This window comes from Brassica napus, chromosome A9 (assembly GCF_020379485.1).
Source record: "Brassica napus cultivar Da-Ae chromosome A9, Da-Ae, whole genome shotgun sequence".
Lineage (NCBI taxonomy): Eukaryota > Viridiplantae > Streptophyta > Magnoliopsida > Brassicales > Brassicaceae > Brassica > Brassica napus.
The window spans coordinates 23,052,750-23,059,747 of record NC_063442.1 but is presented as its reverse complement, the minus strand read 5'-3'; the positions used below and the strand labels follow the sequence as shown (position 1 = coordinate 23,059,747).

General features: G+C 49.2%; 1 non-coding gene across 1 annotated transcript; it reads right to left on the bottom strand.

Annotated features, from left to right (window-relative positions):
• Window positions 1-442: 442 nt before the first annotated feature.
• LOC125578751 lies at window positions 443-548 on the bottom strand. Its single transcript, XR_007316834.1, has one exon. It is a non-coding gene; the product is annotated as a small nucleolar RNA R71 (small nucleolar RNA).
• Between the last annotated feature and the right edge of the window lie 6,450 nt (window positions 549-6,998).

Genomic DNA, 6,998 nt, shown 5'->3' with positions numbered 1-6,998 from the left:
CCGCGTACGTCGATCGATACCGTGTCGTCAAAAATGGTAAACATTATTATTCTAACATAAGACGAGAACGGAAACCTGTATGACCAGGACGGTCATCTGCGTAATGCAACAGGTCAGAAAATAGACGCTCAGGAGCCTGTAATCCCTGATGCTAATGCTACAAGAGCTGCTCAACCTGTAGATGAGGACGCTCGATCGAAACCACTGGCCGACTACAATCGCCCAGATGAGTACTATTCCAACAAATCAGCTATTCGACTTCCGGAGATCCAGAAGCAGAATTTCGTGCTGAAGCCACAATACTACACTCTCGTGTCGCAGATACACGCTGAATAGAGAAGCGATGCACTGGCTTAGGAGCAACCCACAGGATCTTTAACATCCTGGGCCGACATCAAGAATGCTTTCTTACAAAACTTCTTTGATGAGGCGCGCTCTGAAGAACTTCGGAACAAAATTTCCACATTCTCGCAGGAGGCTGGAGAGTCCTTCAAAGATGCGTGGATTAGATTTAGGTTATTCCAGCGAGACTGTCCACACCACGGATTTAACGAAGTGCAGCTGCTAAGCACTTTCTTCCGAGGTCTCGCCTTACAGTATCAAATGGCTCAGCGATTGAAGGAACTTCACTACTCGGAATTCGTTGGAAGCTGTGAGACTTATCGAAAACCTTGCTAACAGCAGCACCAAAAACACTGACTCGGAACGGAAGAAGTCTGTAGCCTCTATCGGGAAGGAATAGATGGACGAAGTAAGAGCTAAGTTAGATGTGGTGCACGAGCTTCTTAGGAAGCAAGTCTGTTCAGCTGAAGGAGAAGTAGCAGATACGGAAGGAGAAGAAAATGTGAACTACATCGGAGGTACCGGATTCCATAAATTTGGAAACCAGGGCGGAAACATAAACTTTTTTGGAAATGGTCAAAGAAGTAACCAGAGTTCACAATTTCAAAAACCCTTCGACAACAGCAAGAGCTATGTTGGGGTCAAAAACGGTTACGACGGAATTACCACCCGAAAATCCTCGGAGATCGTATTTCCGAAAGAGTTAGTAAAAGAAGAGATGTAATTTTCGTAAAAATAACCTATACGAGGTTTTTACGAAGAAGTATCCTTTGGGATTCTTCCGAACAAACCAAGCTCGGTCGCTACGTATACACGCCGTCCGGTCGCTACGTAGCAACCAAACCCGAGCCAAGCTCGGTCGCTACGCAGCGACCGAGCGATCGTCCCGCTCGGTCGCTACGTAGCGACCGAGCTCGAGCCAAAGCTCGGTCGCTACGTAGCGACCGAGCGATCGTCCCGCTCGGTCGCTACGTAGTGACCGAGCTCGAGCCAAAGCTCGGTCGCTACGTAGCGACCGAGCGCTCGAGTGCTCGTCCCGCTCGGTCGCTACGTAGCGACCGAGCACTCGTCTCACTCGGTCGCTACGTAGCAACCGGGCTTGAGCCAAAGTTCGGTCGCTGTGTAGCGATTGAACCTTTCCGAACATCGATACGACACCAGTCCATGCATTCTCGTCAAACCTTCGAATGCTATCTCCCGAAGACCGTAGCAAGCTCAGTCCATGTTTCCCGCTATTCTAATTCATCGATCAAACTTCGCGGATTAGAAACCGCGGAAAACTCGTAGTAAACGTGTCGAATCGGAAAACGGCCCAAAGGGACCTAAAACACGATCCGAAGCCCATCCTACGATTTTCCTAACCAAAAGCCCGTAAACCACATCATAGTTTACGCTTGGCCCACAAGGAAGGATAAATGTCAAGTTTCCGCGGATAAATACGGAAGTTTCGAAGATAATTATGAAGATCGGGAAAAATGGAAAATCTCCATTTTATGCTATGACGGCTTAAGGGCAGAAGAGTAAAAGCGTAAACCGACCTTGGAGCTAGTATATAAGGAGTCCTAGGCGAGGAGCAGAAGGAGAGAACTTTTTTCAGAGCAAACTTAGCACTTAGAGCAATTTAGGCAATTTTCCGTTTTTGTTATTTCGAGCTGCGACTCAATTAGGTTTAGCCGTCTTAGGGTTGCTAGAACTAGGAATCTCGCCGACAGCTCTCGAGCCCAGACTTATACCTTGTTGTAACGCTCATACGCAGATTCGGAATAAGATCTACTTTGCTCTCTTTTCGATTTCTTATTTTTATCGTTGTTATTCTCGTGTTCTGATTGCTTGACGTGTGGTAATTAACAGATATCCGGGTCCTATGGGAAATTAGGGTTTTCCTAGTTTCTTTATTTAAACGGAAATCGACAGTGTGAATTTCGGTTCCCACAGTTTGGCGCTAGAAGGAGGGGGACTTACGGATCAATCTAACCCGCAAAAGCCACACACAATCTGACATGTCAACCAACGACGCGGATAACGTGCAAACTCCTCTTAATGGAGGCAGGGGCACCGATCTCCACACTCCAGTAGCGGACGTATCCGCGGCCAACACGCAAGCCCACGCCGCGACGCTCGAGGAGTTCAAAAAGATGTTCGCCACCTACGAGAAAAGGTCGGAAGAACAGGATAAGCTCGTGAATACCTTAACCAAACAGGTTGAAACCTTAACGGCAAGGACCCAAGCTATCCGTCCCCGCGGAACCACCAAAATCCGCGGGAAGAGGCTCGACTTCGCCACCCCACTCGATAGAGCAGGACTTGCGCGGGAACGACCTTCCGGTCAAAACCCTAGCGATAAATCTCCCGTCGAAAAGGGGAACTCTGAAAATCTTCCGAACACATTGACCTGGATCCTAGCAATGTCTCCAACGACACCGATGAGGATGTCGACAGACATCCAAGAAGAACCAGAAGCCGATCCGCTCGGGAAGGCTCCCCGTTCGAAAAACCAATGATGGAAGAAGAAGAAGTCGCCTATTGGAACGAACAAGAAGAGCTGGCCGAAAGGCAAACCGAGCTCACTCGCAGTAAACGCCGACAGGCTCGGAAATCCACTGACGAGACATCGGATATCCGCGATCTTCGTGACTACATCACTAAGACTGCGGTATGATGAAAACACCTTCTGCGAGTTCCACTAATCCCGAGGACACTCCACGACCAATTGCAAAGTCTTGGGAGCAAGACTGGCCGCGAAGCTACTCGCTGGAGAGCTTTCGGAAGTAACTAGCGTCAAGGATCTCATCCTCGATTCTGATCGGCCTCCAAAGACGGATAGAAATCCGCCCGCTGAAAAAATCCCCTCAACGAAACCATCCTGGGGATAAACGCGGTAGGAGACCGGATGACAAAGGGAACGATAACAATCGTCGCAGAGTGAACATGATCATCGGAGGATCACAATACTGCGGCGATACCGTGTCGGCTATCAAGGCTTACCAACGGAAGGCAGAGTCAAGTGCAAATTGGCCTACATGGTCTCCTCCTCGAGACGGCCAAAGTTGCTCGATCACCTTCACGGAGGAAGAAGCCGGCGGTATCGACCAACCTCACTGCGACCCGCTCGTCATAGATCTCGTCATACGAGATTTAGAAGTCGGAAGGGTACTCGTCGACACGGGAAGCACGGTCAACGTAATCTTCCGTGACACTCTCAAGCGGATGAGTATCGAACTCGGAGAAGTAATCCCGACGCCAAAACCGCTCACGGGTTTTTCAGGCGAAGTGTCGATGACTCTCGGATCAGTCCAATTGCCAGTCATGGCCAAGGAGATCACGAAAATCGTCGAATTCGCGGTAGTCGATCATCCCGCTATCTACAACGTGATCATGGGAACCCCATGGCTCAACGCCATGCAAGCAGTTCCGTCAACCTACCACCTGGGTCTCAAGTTCCCAACGCCAAGCGGAGTCGCGGCAATCTGGGGATGCCAAAAACAGTCGCGACTATGCTTCCTCGCAGAGCACAAGTTAAGGCAAATCACGGCTTCCGAAAACGGCAAACGCACAAAGATAGATCGATCTTCAGCCAAAAGCGCCCCGGGAGAAGACGAAGTAAAATCGTCTATCAACGCAAACGCATCGGACGTCGAAGCTCGACATAAATCCGAAGCCCTCGCGACAACTCAACCGGAACATCCGGAAAATAGCGTCGACCCAGCCACGATCGACACGGTCAAGGCGGACATCGCGACATCTACCGCCGAGTAAGAACACTCGCGGCATGAAACATAACTACGAGATGGCTTGATCCTCGAAAGGGGTACGTAGGCAGCTCGTCAAAAAACGAGTTCAGCTATCCCCCTCTCTAAAAAGGGGGGGGGGGAGTGGGTGCGTATACTCGTATACTCCCACTTAGAAAAATCTTCATTATTGTAATCAAGTTTTTAGAAACTTCAAAAACTTTTACTACAATATACGTTGTCCTTTTTTTTTATTATTATCGAAAACGTTTACGCTTCAGTAAAACACAAAAGAAACTTTCAGGACACGCCTGAAAACGTTAAGACTCTTGTCTGTGGCCCCTTCCGCCCCAAAAATCGAAAAGATTATTATCTTTCAAACACGCAAAAATACACGCATAATCCTCGAAATAACTGCGAGGCGTCGCAAAAGTTAAAATTCGAGGACAATGCTAACAAATTGTCCGAACGCGACCACCAAAAACCTTATACCCCGTTCGTCGATTGGCCCCGACGAACACGCCAGCCGTCTTAAACAAACGCAATCCGATCACTCTTTTGATCTTTAAAATCGTCCAGCACAAGGACAAAAGCGCGCTACAACAAAAATCCGAAATTTTGGTTTAGCACTTCCAGTTGATTCTGAGAAGATGCTCGATTCGTACCATACAAGTCATATAAGCCGAGAACATATCGCGGACTTTAAATCGGTGCGAGTCAGGAAGAAATCGCAACAGGAAAAACGATAGCCGGCTAGTCACCGCACAAACCTTAACCGAAAGTAAACCTAGGTCTTGCCCTAAACCCAACGCTCTGGTCTCAAACATCTCAAGGCATGATATCTAAAAGATACGAGATCCTAAACCATGTCTCTCCGTTCATATCTCAAGGTTCTCGAAAATCGTAAAGATAAGTAAATTTTTACGAAAATCACGAACGAACCGACAGATTGAACGTCTAATCAGAACTAAATACGAGACGACAACTCGTATTTACTTCAACCCTACTCAGGAAAACTCGAAACAAAAACATTTATCATATAAATAAACCGCGTAAAGCGGCAAGGGATTCAAAGCTACCAACGGCTAGTCCCGGTAAATACAAATACAGCCATCTAGGCCTAAACGAAACCCAAATTCAAAAGGCCACACTTGGCCGAAAACAGATAAAAGGATAACTGATCCATCCCTCATAATCCAAAGTCAAAGTCCCCGGACAACGAAGCACCGAACGCATCCGCGGGACGATCCACTTCCTCGCCACCATCGGGAAAACCGGTCGGAACCTCCTCGGTATCAGGGGAAACCGGGATGGAATCCCAGAACCCTTGAATCCTCTCATCAATCGGAGGGATAAGCGCCTCGGCATGGGCATGATCACTCATCCCACTCTTCATCAAGCTCATTTCCTCTTCAAACACATAGTCATCGGCTCGCGTCCTCCAAAGACTGCCGACCGAACCGCGGCACTCACGAAAGTCACCCACCGAGGTAAAGGTATTCTTGAGGTTCCCATACTCAACCTGGAACTGAGATGCACGAGTTTTCATCACCTCGACGATTTCTATTTTGCCTTTCCTCTCCGCTTTACGAACAGCCCGCACATGATCACAAGTAAGCTGCGCCTCTCGCTCCAGCATCTCGCCTTGCACGCGAGCGAGATCCCGCTCCGCTTTCTCCGCCTTGAAGCGGTAGACCATGGCTTCTCTATGGCCCGCCTCAATGGCCGAGCCCAGCAAGCTCAGGCCCTGCAAAATCGATTGGCATGTTATAAATATATACATAGGACAATCACCAAGAAATTCTCAAAAAAAAAACTAACCCCATTGATGATGCGAGATCCTTCCGCAACGACTCTCGGCCTCGCCGATTCTTTCGTAGAAGGAGGAGCATCAAAACCCGATGGCAGCCCAGCAAAGAAATCATCGAAATCTGGAATAGGGGCCTCGCTCGAACCGCTCCCGTCGCCGTAAGCGAGGTTCGGATCCCATCCTGGAAGCATAGAGTCATCCATCGAAAACTCTATGTCGCCAAGATCGACATCTTTTCCCTTCCAAGAGCTCGAATCCGGCGCCGCTGTCGGAGCTTCGACGGGATTCTGTTCGTCGGGTTCGGAGTCGCTTCCCGTGTCCGCATCCAAAGCAGGACCGGGTTGCACGAATCTTAGTGCCTTCCGAACCCTCTTCGGCGTAAAAGAAGTCCAGAAGAAGGGACCATTCCTGAGAAGATCCCTCACCGAAATGATGTCCTCGGGCAACGGAGCAAAAGGGTTGATGAAGGGACAATCATTCGGCAACCTCCGGAACAATGGAATGCAACTCTCTTCGACGGATGCAGCGTCTATACGGACAAAGAAAAAGAACTTCTTCCACGAGTTGAAGTTCGAAATAAACTTCTTAACCACTGACATAAATTTCCGAGGGACCAACCTATGCTTATCCGTACCCCTGACAAGTTGAAGCCTCAAAAGCGCTTCATAATGATCGACGGAAAGGGAAAGGCCATGCTCGTAGCTTAGGATCAGGATCCCAATAAGGTGCTGAATGGCAAGGGGTGTCAACTGACTTATCGCAACTTCGAAACGGTCTAACACTCGGACGAGAATTTCGGGTATGGGGAACCAAAGGCGACAACACACTACGAACGCCTCATAACAAGTAAAGTAACCCTCCGGGGGGTTGTTAGCACATTCCCCGCGGCAGGGAACCCGGAACTCCACAGCATCCGGGATGTGGTAGAACGATCGCATCGTCGCGAGAAACTCGTCAGTAGTCCTGCTTGCATCCTTTTCCTCGACTCCACGATGGACCAGGACCGGAAACAGCTTCTCCTTGGGAGGGGTCAACGAGCCATAATGAGCAACCCACCATGCCTCGTTCTCGGCAGGATGCACCGAGTGAGGCACGAACTCCATCTTCGGAACGACGAG